Source organism: Rattus norvegicus, chromosome 14 (assembly GCF_036323735.1).
Source record: "Rattus norvegicus strain BN/NHsdMcwi chromosome 14, GRCr8, whole genome shotgun sequence".
Lineage (NCBI taxonomy): Eukaryota > Metazoa > Chordata > Mammalia > Rodentia > Muridae > Rattus > Rattus norvegicus.
Window position 1 is genome coordinate 106741262 of NC_086032.1, and position 12849 is coordinate 106754110.

At 38.8% G+C, this 12849-nt stretch overlaps 2 long non-coding RNA genes across 2 annotated transcripts in view; one reads left to right on the top strand and one right to left on the bottom strand.

Annotated features, from left to right (window-relative positions):
• The window catches only part of LOC102550402 (uncharacterized), an 82584-nt gene that overhangs the window by 67510 nt on the left and 2225 nt on the right, over nucleotides 1–12849 (bottom strand). The window lies entirely within an intron of this gene.
• Nucleotides 1–12849, top strand: part of LOC102550342 (uncharacterized) — a 50751-nt gene that overhangs the window by 24421 nt on the left and 13481 nt on the right. The window lies entirely within an intron of this gene.

The window sequence follows — 12849 nt, forward strand, 5'->3', positions numbered from 1 at the left end:
AATGTAAATAAAGTTATCTAATAAAAATTTTTTTAAAAAGGTGGAATAGCCTTTTAAATACAATTATCGTGCCAACTGAGTGGCAAGACCTAGTATGGTCTGGACAAGGTTCAATGGAAAGCTACAGTAGCTCCAAAATGAATGCCACTGGGAAGTGGTTTGATTTTTCTATGTCATTTTTTCATCTAAAAAATAGGAATAATAGCTTCATAGCAATGGTTATGAAGATTATCAAATATGTATGTAGGCAGGTGTTTAAATAACATCTAAAGTACAATAAATATTCAAATTAGTATAATATTAATTCTGTTTGTGGTATTATTGTGTGTGCATGTGTGTGTGTGTGTGTGTGTGCACGCGCGCATGCATGTGTGTTCCTCAAATCTTTTCTATCCATGAAAACACAATAATCTCTTTAAAAGAAAACTTGAAGGTTATGATATTCTCCTGGTTAATATCTTAAACTTCCCTATAATTTTAATAAAATAAATTCTGTTTACCAGCCACATCAGCACATGTTTTAAAGAATGCCTATCCTGATCAACTTATGCTATACTTTTTTCTCCCTATACTAGCAAGGGTCCAGAAGGGATCTGATGACCCACTCTAAAAGGTAATTGAAGAGACTTTGCAGGGATGAAGTCAGGGTTAAGGGACCCAGAAAACTTAAAAGACTCAGGTCTTCTAACTAAACAGCAACAGAAAGATATTACTGTTCTAGTCCCAGGAAAAAAAGAACAAAGGGTGTGATAACCACAACTAGACTCATGAAGCCCTTAAGTCAAGGGAAGAAGACACTCTGAAAGCTCAGCTATTCTAGTCCTTTCTTCTCCAGCCCTCTGGATTCTAGCCAACGCCTGAAACAGGAACAAAGCTGCTCCAGTTTCACAGAATGAAGATATCAGTGGAAGCAGCCTTGTCTTTAGGAAAGCCAGATTCACCTTTTCCAAGGTTTTAAGGAGACAAACTGAGCACGGCAATTTCTATTTCTACTGTTCCAGATGGAAGGGCAAATAATGCCTAATGAATAAATAGCTGTGAGTTTCTTTCTTTAGTCACTGTGGATATGGCTTCTTGTGTCTAAGTCACCTTCCTCCACATCCTTTCAATGACTATTGCTATCTAATGTAATAAATTCTCCCCACCACTCCACCAATCTTTTATCACATGTTGTATTTCCCACCCAGGCACATCCAGTCTCTGCGGGGCTGGGTGCATCCCCTCTCACTGAGGCCATACAAGGCAGCACAGTTAGGGAAAGACATTCCACAGACAGTCAACAAGCTGCTTCATTTGCTGGGTAACCCATATGAAGACTGAGCTGCCCATCTGCTACGTATGTGCAGGGTCCTCTGTTTAGCCCATGTATGCTCTTTGGTTGGTGGTTCAGACTCCAAGAGCCTCCAGGTGTCCAGGTTAGTTGAGTCTGTTGGTCTTCCCTTAGAATTTCTATCCCTTATATACTATCTAACTTACAGTGACCAGGTGCTGTAAGATTTCAAAAGGAAAATCTCTAATTCCACTACTTGGACTAAATTATGAAGACAAAGAAAAAATATGGAGTTTGTCAAGAAAAAAATTAAGAAGTGACCTGGCATATCTCTATCATAGCCCCTCTCTAAAATAAATTTGAAATGTGTGGTATGAGGAGATTCTTAAAGACTTCGAGGAAGTTAGAGGAAGACTCTGAAGAGGGGTGTCCTTTCTAGCATTCATTATCCTATGAGGCTCCATGCAGTATATGTAAAGTGGAAAGTCTTGAGTAATGTGAAATGGTGATTCCACATCGCAGAGCTGCAGCTGGCCACACTCTGTAAATAGCTGTCATTGTAGAAAGCATGCCACCGGAGGTCCTGGTCGTTTCTGGGCAAGTGATGAACTCTATGTTGGAACTTGTCACACATTTGACCAAACAATCCCTAATCCTACTATGCTTATTTGAGCCAGACACACAGAGTGGGCATGTCTGTTCCCTATTACCAACTCATTGATCTGGCCTTAAGAGCAACTTGGGAATGGGGGCCATGGACCATGTCACATCAGTCACAGATAACAAACCATCACATGAATATCCTAATCCGTAAATAATAGCCCTTCTGAGAACCCACATGATACCCCACATGCTGGATGGCATCTGAAAGTTCCGAGAGTTGAAATCACATGCAGCCCAGCAAGTCCCTGCTGAATTCACATCTAAGGAGCTTTGCATGTATTGTTTATTCCAGCAACTTTATGGAATAAATTACACACAACAAATTGATTTCAGATGGTAGGATATGAAGAGCTGATGTGCAGTACAAGGAAGGTGAACTCCCACTTCCTCCCAACCACTTCCCCTCCCCAGCATCTCAGTCCTGCAATCCACATGCGGTTTAACTTTGGAATGTAGAAGAGATTAGAAAGCTATTAAGAAGTGGGGATTAGAAACTTAAAAAAAAGCATGGGTATTGATTGTTAACTCATCACCCTTCCTTGTCATTTGGGATCGTTGTGCATGCAAGCATGAGAAAATCTAAAATACTTTTCTTCCATCTCTGCCTTATGAAGTTACCAAAGTCAAATGTCTTCCTGATATTTTCTGGCCATCCCAGCATTCAACACACATGAAAGCTCACTTCTTACCACCACACAGTGGCAACATCCACACTCATGAAAGAAACTAGGTATAGTGGCACATACCTGAAATCCTGGTGAGGCAGGAGAATCAAGAGTCCAAGGCCTGCAGAGGCTACACAAGACATCCTGTTTCAAAGGGGAAAAGAAGAAAGAAGTGGAGGGGGGATGCACAATAATCCTGAGAGTCTTTTTATTCCCTATGAAGCTAGTCTTTTTGAAGAATTATGTTTAACAGTAAAGTGCATTATTTGGTATACAGCTCTAAGAATTTATAACTGTATAAACTCAGGGAACCACTACTATGTCGGATCATTCACACACCCTGAAGTTCTCATGTGTCAGTCCTACCTGCTTCTAGGCACTGGCAAACCTTTGGTTTTATGTTTTTAAGAAGATTTTACAGCCTTTGTCGTGTAACTTTCCCCAATCAAAATGCCTTTGGGATTCACTGACTTGCTGCCTGTTGACAGCTTCCTTCCATTGTAATCTGTCTACTGTATATATGAACTGTTTTTCCTCTTCCATATGGAAAAACTCCAGGAGCTTTCTATTTTTGTTAATTATGAATAAAGATACTGTTAACACATGAGTGTCTGGTTTTTATTGTGTCTGTCAGTCTTTGTTTCTCCTCAGTCAAAAATTAGGAGTGAGATTACTGAGCCATGCTATCCACACACGCTTAACCATACATACACCCTTGCCAGGCTTTCCCCCCCATGGTAAGTAATACTAGATATTAAACAGATAATTTACTTGCCTGGATGATTCTAAAATGTTATTTGCAATGATAAAATGTTGCGTACACTATAACCAGAGGCACTTAACATTGCCTTTTCTATTTGTAAATTTTCAGTTAATATTCATATTTTAACATGATTTCTAAAAATGAAATCAAACACTTGGCAATTATAAATACAAAAAGTCTTCAGTAATCTACTTGCAAATGAGGAAATTTTAGTGAGAGGGGGAATGTAGGAAGAGTTTCTCACTGCAGCCGGTTTAAGCTTCTTAACCCAGTGTGACATGTCCAGTCCAATTTTCAATTCACAAATGAGTCTCTCCCTCCTTCTCACCAGTAACATCCACCCCAGGCTGGTTACAGAAGACAATGGAACCTGAGCACTTTTCAGTTATCACACTAATGGGAAACACATGTGGGAAGTGCGGCCCAAAGCCCACACAGATGAGGGTGCCCTGAGAACACACAGCACAGAACATGAGCTGCTAAAGACGGCTTACGCTCTTGGATAACTGAACTTGGGGCAATGTTTGATTCCTTCTCATTGCTTTTTAGAATATTTATAGTCTCTCCCTCTCTGTCCACCATCTTTACCCTTGTACTCGTTCCGGTGCGTTGTTTAAGGAGAGCTATCTCTAAAGCTCACCATATTTGTTCTTATATGATATGTAAAGGACCAAATACTTCCTGGAGGGAAGTGGCGACATCTATCCGTTCTTCTAAGGTCCCAATGACAATCAGTGCACAATTCCACCAACTGTGAGGAAGAAGTGAGTTTACTGGGTGTCTTTACTGGTGAGTGGTTATGTCCAGGGCTGTTCATGCCTCTCCTCAACAGGCTGCCCATGAAAAGCCTTTACTCAGTAAAGTAAGGGCTTCTTGAGCTTCATTTAGGAGTGCCTCTCCCCTAATCTCCCTCACCCTTTATATTGTAGCACCTTGCTCAGTCAAGTAAGGCAGAATTGCATATAACATGTGGTTATAGGACAACTGGATACCCAAGTGAGGGTCTTGGGAACCTCCCCCCTTGCTATGAGGAGATATAAACAGTATACAAGACAAGATGGGATGATTCTTTTAGAATGGAGTATAACTAAACTCTACAAGATGACAGCTGATTGCCTCAGAAGACAGTCACTCATATCAAAGATAAAGAAACTAATCAATAACAACAAAGTTGAAAATCAATGACTTGGTAACCTTTATTTCTTATCTCCTACATATGCCCAACAATTAAACAGCTATTAGATTTGGAGAGTTCTTTTTAAAAAAATAAATGGATATATTTCTTTATTTCCATTTCAAATGTTATTCCCTTTCCCAGTTTCCTGTCCATAAGGCCCCTATCCTCTCCCCATCCCCAATAAGGTTGTCCTCCTGCCATCCACCCCCTCTTACAATATAAGGAAGATTCCTACAAAGAAGATGGAAAAACAGAGTGGTTGTTCTTTTCAGATAGTAACACTAATACTCCTTAGAGCATCTAATTATATCCAGAACACACAGGTCAAAACTAGTTCCAGCATAGTCGTCTTCTACAATACCCTAGCAAAATACCATACTTTGTGTGGCTTAAACAAAAAACAAAGACCAGCCAGACAAACAAACAAACAAACAAAACAGCAAGGAAAATACCAAATGCTGCAGCTCCATGCTCCTCATCTGGGCTCATAGGAAATCATCTAGACACCAGTGAGCTTGCATATCCCCACCCCTCCAGTTCTGCCTCATGCAATATATGTTGTTTCTTTCTGGACAGGTCTACTCCACAACTGAAGCTTTCTTGGGTAGGTATCCCATTGTCCTGGCATCTCCAAAATTCTGGGATCTCTATTGCAATGACTTTGCCTCATAGCTTCACATAATGACCTGTTGAGCCCCCTTTCTGATAGTGCTTAGCCTAGGCAACTTTCAGGAAACTTGGTAAGGACTCCATGAACCTTTCACTCTTCTTACATGGTTCAAGCCTTCAAAACCAGAACCACATAAATGATGCTATCAAGTTCTGCTACAAGCTTGAGATGTAGTGAAGATTTAAGTGCCTGTGTATTTTGACTCTGAAAAAAGACCACCTTTCTGGTGGTAATTGAGTAAGGAATCTTCTTAGTGGCCTCCTCAGTTTAGGCTTATTCCTTTCAAGTGAATTCACATTGAGACCAAGCCTTTGGTGAATGTGGTATAACCTTGGTTACCTTTCCTGTTTTCTCAGAACAGAGTGATAGGTTTCGATATTTCCAATTTCCAACAAATTCAACTGATTTCATATCTGCCTTTTCTGCAATTGAATCATTCTTTCCTCACCACGCTTCACATTCTTGTATCTTTTTGCTCCACATATTGCTCTCTCTCACTGTAAACCTGGAACAATAACAACAACAATAACACTAAGCAATAACCATGCCAAAGCCTGAGTGCAACCCTGCCTTGCGATTTCCTCCACAAATTGTTTATTACTTTCAAATTCTGCTGTACAGAAACTCTCAGAGCATAAGCAAAAAGTAATCAGATTCTTTTGCCAGAATACAAAAATGAATGGCTTCTAGTCCAATTACCAGTAGAGTTCATGTTACCCTCCGGAACCTCATAAGCTGGACCTCCTCATTCCACATTTTCCTCAGTACTCTAGCCTTCTAAACTCACAACAAAATGCTCCACTAAGCTCTGCTTTGAGCATTTTAGGACTTTTCTAGCCCCAAAATTTAAAATATTGCTATTTTTCTCCTGCAAGCTGATTTTTAATCTCTACATTCCGGTTGATCATAATACTGTCCAACTTCAGTACTAACTTTTTTCTCTCTTATTGGATATTTTTTAATTTACATTTCAAATGTTATCTTCTTTCCTGGTTTCCACTCCAGAAACCTGGTATCCCATCACACCTTACCCTGCTTTTATGAGGCTGCTACCTCATTCACCCAGTCACTCACTCCCACCTTCCTGCACAGACATACCCCTACACTGGGGCATCTAGTCTTGGCAGGACCAAGGGCCTCTTCTCCCATTGATGCCCAACAAGGCCATCCACTACTACATATGCAGCTTGATCCATGGGTCCACCCCCATGTACTCCTTGCATGGTGGTTTAGCTCTGGAGGTCTGCTTGGTTGATATTGTTGTTCTTATGTGGTTGCAAACCACTTCAGCTCTTTTAGTCCTTCAACTCCTTCACCAGGGACCCTATTCTCACTTCAGTGGTTGGCTGCGGGCATCTACCTCAGTATTTGTTAGGCACTGGCAAAGCCTCTCAGGAGACAGCTATATCGGGCTTCTGTCAGCCTGGACTTCTTGGTATTCTAAATTGTGTCTGGGTTTGGTGGCAGTATATGGCATGTATACCCAGGAAAGGCAGTCGCTGGATAGACTTTCCTTCAATCCCTGATCCACCCTTTGTCTCCATATTTCCTCCTGCGAGTATTTTTGTTTCTCCTTCTAAGGACTGAGGCATCTACACTTCGGTCTTCTTTCTACTTGAGGTTCATGTGGTCTGTGATTTGTATCTTGGATATTCTGAGCTTTGGGGCTAATATCCACTTATCAGTGAGAGCATACCATATGTGTTCTTTTGTGATAGTGTTACCTCAGTATGATATTTTCTAGTTTGATCCATTTGCCTCAGAATTTCATGAAGTCATTATTTTTAATAGTTGAATACTACTCCATTGTATAAATGTTCCACATTTTCTGTATCCATTCCTTAGATGAAGGATATCTGGGTTATTTCCAGCTTCTGGCTATTATAAACAAGTCTACTATGAATATAGTAGAGGATGTGTCCTTGTTATATCTTGGAGCTTCCTTCAGGTATATACCCACGAGTAGCATAGCTGGGTCCACAGGTAGTACTATATCCAATTTTCTGGGAAACCTCCAGACTGATTTCCAGAGTTGTTGTACCAGCTTGCAATCCCACCAACAATGGACAAGTATTCCTTTTTCTCCATATCCTCGACAGTATCTGCTACCACTTGAGTTTTTTTTTTTTTTTTATCTTAGCCATTTTTACTGGTGTGAGATGGAATCTCAGGGTTGTTTTGATTTACATATCCCTGAAGACTAAGGATGTTGAACATTTCTTTAGGTGCTTCTTGGACATTCAATATTCCTCAGTTAAGAATTCTTTGCTCAGTTCTGTACCACATTTTTAATAGGGTTATTTGATTCTCTGGAGTTTAACTTCTTAAGTTCTTTGTATATATTGGATATTAACCCTCCATCAGATGTAAGATTGGTAAAGATCTTTCCCCAGTCTGTTGGTTGCAGTTTTGTCCTAATTATAGTGTCCTTTGATTTAGAGAAGCTTTGCAGCTTTAAGATGGCCTATTTACTTATTCTCCATCTTAGACCATAAGCCATTGGTGTTCGCTGATGTGTTAGAGGCTCTTCCCCATTTCCTCTTCTATTAGTTTCAGTGTAATCTGGTTTTATATGCAGGTCCTTGATCTACTTGTAATTGAACCCTGTACAAGGAGATAGGAATGGATCGATTTGCATTCTTCTGCATGCTGACTACCAGTTGAAACAGCACCATTTGTTGAAAATGCTGTCTTTTTTCCACTGTATCGTTTTAGCTCCTTTGTCAAAGATCAAATGACCATAGGTATGTGGGTTAATTTCTGGGTCTTCAATTCTATTCCGTTGATCTACCTGCCTGTCTCTGTACTGATACCATACAGTTTTTATCATTGTTGCTCTGTAATACAGCTGGAGGTCAGGGGTGGTGATTTGCCCAGAAGTTCTTTTATTGTTGAGAATAGTTTTCACTATCCTGTTTTTTTTTTCATTCCAAATGAACTTGCAAATTCTTCTTCTAACTCTATGAAGAATTGAGTTAGAATTTTTATGAGGCATTGCATTGAATCTCTAGGAGGAAACCTATTTGATCATGATGGATGATCATTGCTTTTGGCAAATGGCCATTTTTACTGTATTAATCCTGCCAATCCATGCGTATTGGAGATCTTTCCATCTTCTGAGATTTTTTCAATTTCTTTCTTCAAAGACTTGAAGTTCTTGTCATACAGTCTTTCCTTTGCTTGGTTAGAGTCACACCAAGGTATTTTATATTATTGTGACTGTTGTGAAGGGTGTCATTTCCTTAATTTCTTTCTCAGCCTGATTATATTTTGAGTAGAGGAAGGCTACTGATTTGTTTGAGTTAATTTTATATCCAGCCACTTTGCTGACGTTATCAGCTCTAGGAGTTATCTGGTGGAATTTTTGGGGTCACTTAAGTATACTATCATATCATCTGCAAATAGTGACTTCTTCCTTTCCAGTTTGTATCCCTTTGACCTCCTTTCATTGTCTAATTGCTCTAACTAGGACTTTGAGTATTATATGTAGGGAGAGTGGGCAGCCTTGTCTATTCCATGATTTTAGAGATATTGCTTCAAGTTTCTCTCTATTAAAGTTGATGTTAGCTACTGGTTTGCTATATATTGCTTTTACTATGTTTAGGTATTGGCCTTGAATTCCTGATCTTTCAAAGCCTTTTACCATGATGGGGTATTGAATTTTGTCCAATGTTTTCTCACCATCTAATGAGAAGATCCTGTGGGTTTTTTTCTTTGAGTTTGTTTATATAGTGGATTACATTGATGGGTTTCTGTATATTCAACCATCCCTGCATCTCTAGGAGGAAACCTATTTGATCATGATGGATGATCATTATGATATGTTCTTGGATTAAGTTTGAGAGAATTTTATTGAGTGTCTTGGCATCGATATTCATTAGGGAAATTAGTTGGAAGTTCTCCTTCTTTGTTGGGTCTTTGTGCGGTTTAGGTATAAGTATAACTGTGGCTTCATAGAAGGAATTAAGTAGTGTTCCTTCTGTTTCTATTTTATGGAATAGTTTGAAGAGTTTTAGTATTAGGTCTTCTGTGAAAGTCTGATAGAATTCTATACTAAAACCATCTGTTCCTGGGTTCTTTTTGGTTGAGAGATTTTTTTTTTGTTTTGTTTTGTTTTTTTATTAACTTGAGTATTTCTTATATACATTTCGAGTGTTATTCCCTTTCCCGGTTTCCGGGCAAACATCCCCCTCCCCCCTCCCCTTCCTTATGGGTGTTCCCCTCCCAACCCTCCCACCATTGCCGCCTTAACTGCTTCTATTTCTTTAGGAGTTGTGAGACTGTTTAGATGGTTTATCTGATCCTGATATAACTTTGGTACCTGGTATCTGTCTAGAAAATTGTCCATTTCTTCCAGATTTTCCAGTTTTGTTGAGTATAGGCTTTTCTAGCAGGATCTGATGATATTTTGAATTTCCTCAGTTTCTGTTGTTATGTCTCCCTTTTGATTTCTGATTTTGTTAATTTGGATACACTCCCTGTTCCCTCTTGTTAGTCTGGCTAGGTGTTTATCTATCTTGTTGATTTTCTCAAAGCACTAGCTCCTGGTTTTGTCAGTTCTTTGTACAGTTCTTTTTGTTTCTCCTTGGTTGATTTCATTCCTGAGTTTGATTATTTTCCTTTGTCTACTCTTCCTGAGTGGATTTGCTTCCTTTTGTTCTAGACCTTTCAGGTGTGTTGTCAAGCGGCTAGTTTATGGTCTCTCCAGTTTCTCTTTGAAAACACTTAAAGGTATGTCTTTTCCTTTTAGCAGTGCTTTCATTGTGTCCCATAAGTTTGGGCACGTTGGGCCTTCATTATCATTAAATTCTAAAAAGTCTTTTACTTTTTCTTTATTTCTTCCTTGACCAAGTTATCATTGAATAGAGCATTGTTCCACTTCCATTTGTATGTGAGCTTTCAGTCATTTTTATTATTTTATTCAGTCATTTGTTATTGAAAAACATCCTTAATCCATGGCAATCTAATAGGGTGCATGGGATTATTTCAATCTTCTTGTATCAGTTGAGGCCTGTTTTATGACTGATTATATGGTCAAGAGAAGGTACCATGAGGTGCTATGAGGAAGGTATATACTTTTGTTTTAGGATAAAATGTTCTATAGATATCTGATAAATCCATTTGGTTTATAACTTTTACTAATTTCACTGTGTCTCTGTTTAGTTTCTGTTTCCCTGAGTGCTTGAGATGTTGAATTCTCCCACTATTATTGTGTGAGGTGCAATATGTGCTTTGGGCATTAGTAAGATTTCTTTTATGAATGTGGGTGTCCTTGCATTTGGAGCATAAACATTCAGATTTGAGAGTTCATTTTGGTGAATACTTTCTTTGATGAGTATTAAATGTCCTTCCTTATCTTTTCTGAAAATTTTTGGTTGAAAGTAGATTTTATTCGATATTGGAATGGCTACTCCAGCTTGGTTCCTGAGACCATTAGCTTGGAAATTATGTTTTAGCCTTCTATTCTGAGGTAGTGTTGTTGTTGTCACTGAGGTGTGTTTCCGGTATGCAGAAAAATGCTGGGTCCTCTTTACCTATACAGTCTAATAGTCTATGTCTTTTTATTGGGGAATTGAGTTAATTTATTTTGGAAATATTATGGACCAATGATTGTTGTTTCCTGTTATTTTTGTTATTAGAGGTGTGATTTTGTTTGTCTGGCTTTTGGGTTTGTTGAAAGATTAATTTCTTGCTTTGTCTAGCATGTTGTTTCCCTCCTTGTGTTAGAGTTTTCCATCTATTATCCTTTGTATGGCTGGATTTGGGGAAAGATATTGTATAAATTTGGTTTTATCATGGACTATATTGGTTTCTTCATCTATGGTAATTGATAGGTTTACTGAATATAGTAACCTGAGCTGGCATTTATATTATCCTATGGTCTATATGACATCAGCCTAGGATCTTCTAGTCTTCAAGGTCTCTGTTGAGAAGTCTGGTGTGATTTTGATAGGTCTGCCTTTATATGTTACTTGATCTTTTTTCGTTACTGCTTTTAATATTCTTTGTTTTGTGCATTGGTGTTTTGACTATTTATGATGGGAGGAATTTCTCCTCTGGTCCAATCTATTTGGTGTTCTCTAGGCATCCTGTCTATTTATGGTCATCTATTTCTTTAGGTTTGGGACCTTTTCTTCTATAATTTTGTTCAATATATTTACTGGTCCTTTAATTTGTGAATCTTACCTAGTCTCTTCTATACCTATTATCGTTAGGTTTTATTTTTTCAATGTGTCCTGGATTTCCTGGATATTTTGGGTTAGGATTTTTTTGCATTTTGCATTTTCTGGACTGTTGTATCAATGTTTTCTATGGTACCTTCTGCCCCTGTGATTCTCTCTTCTATCTCTTGTCCTGGATACCCCAATACACTGGAAAAGCAAGATTCTGGTTTAAAATCACATCTCATGATAATGTTAGAGGACTTAAGAAGGACATAAATAACTCTGTTCATGAAATACAGGACAACACAGGTAAACAGGTAGAAACCCCTAAAGAGGAAACACAAAAATACCTTAGTGAATCACAGTAAAACACAACCAAACTGGTCAAAGAATTGAACAAAGGATCTAAAATGGAAATAGAAACAATAAAGGAATCACAAAGGTAGACAACTCTGGAGATATAAAACCTAGGAAAGAGAACAGGAGTCATAGATGCAAGCATCATCAACAGTACCAACTTTCTATTTCAGTCATGTTTCTCCATACTATCATCAAATACCTAACAAGAAGCAACTGAAGAGAAGAATTTATCTTGGTCCACAGTTAATAATGTTGTCTGCTAAATAGGGAGATTATAGCACCAAAACTGTGAGGCAACTGTGCCCTTCCATAGTCAGCAAGAAGAAGTGACACAGTTATTGATGCTGGGCTACTAAACTTCATAGCCCATCCCCAAGTGCCTCAATCTCTAAAGTGATGCTTCAGATTCTAAAGGTTCTAAAGCTTTCTACAACAGTGGGTCTATGCGGTGAACAACATTTTAAACAAATGAGCCTATAGGGGTCATTTTACATTCAAACCCCAAATGCCCATCTCCAAGCACAATCACATTGGGGTTTAGGCTTCCATTCTTGAACCAGGGGACAGTGGTGGGGACACACAGTTCAGTCTTACATAAGAACAGTTCGAACTTTATACATTGTGCATTGAACATATCCCTCACACCTGTCCACCCTCCCCTCTCTGCCCTATCCCTCCCATCAGTCACCTTGTTTCTTTACACAGTTTTGCTTCTGCTTTCATGTGATAGATACATGCATGATTCCATGTGATATATTCCTACATGATTTCATGTAGCTCTATAGGATCAAGAAATCCCAAATCAGATAAAGCATATATTTGTCTTTCTGAGCCTAGCTTAAATCTCCTAATGATTGCTTCCAGTTGTGTCTCTTTTCCTGTAAATGATATAACATTCTTCTTTGTGGTTGAAACGTTCCACTGTGCTCATATATCGCAGTTTCTTTATCCACTTCTCAGCCATGAATAGTTCTACAATAAGCAGTGTTTAAGAATCTCTGAGATATGCAGACCTGGAATCCTTTGGATTCCAGGAATAATATGACTTGGTCATATAGGAGATCTACTGTTAGCTGCTGTTGCTGCTCTCCTTCCCCTTCTTTCCCTTCCCCTTCCT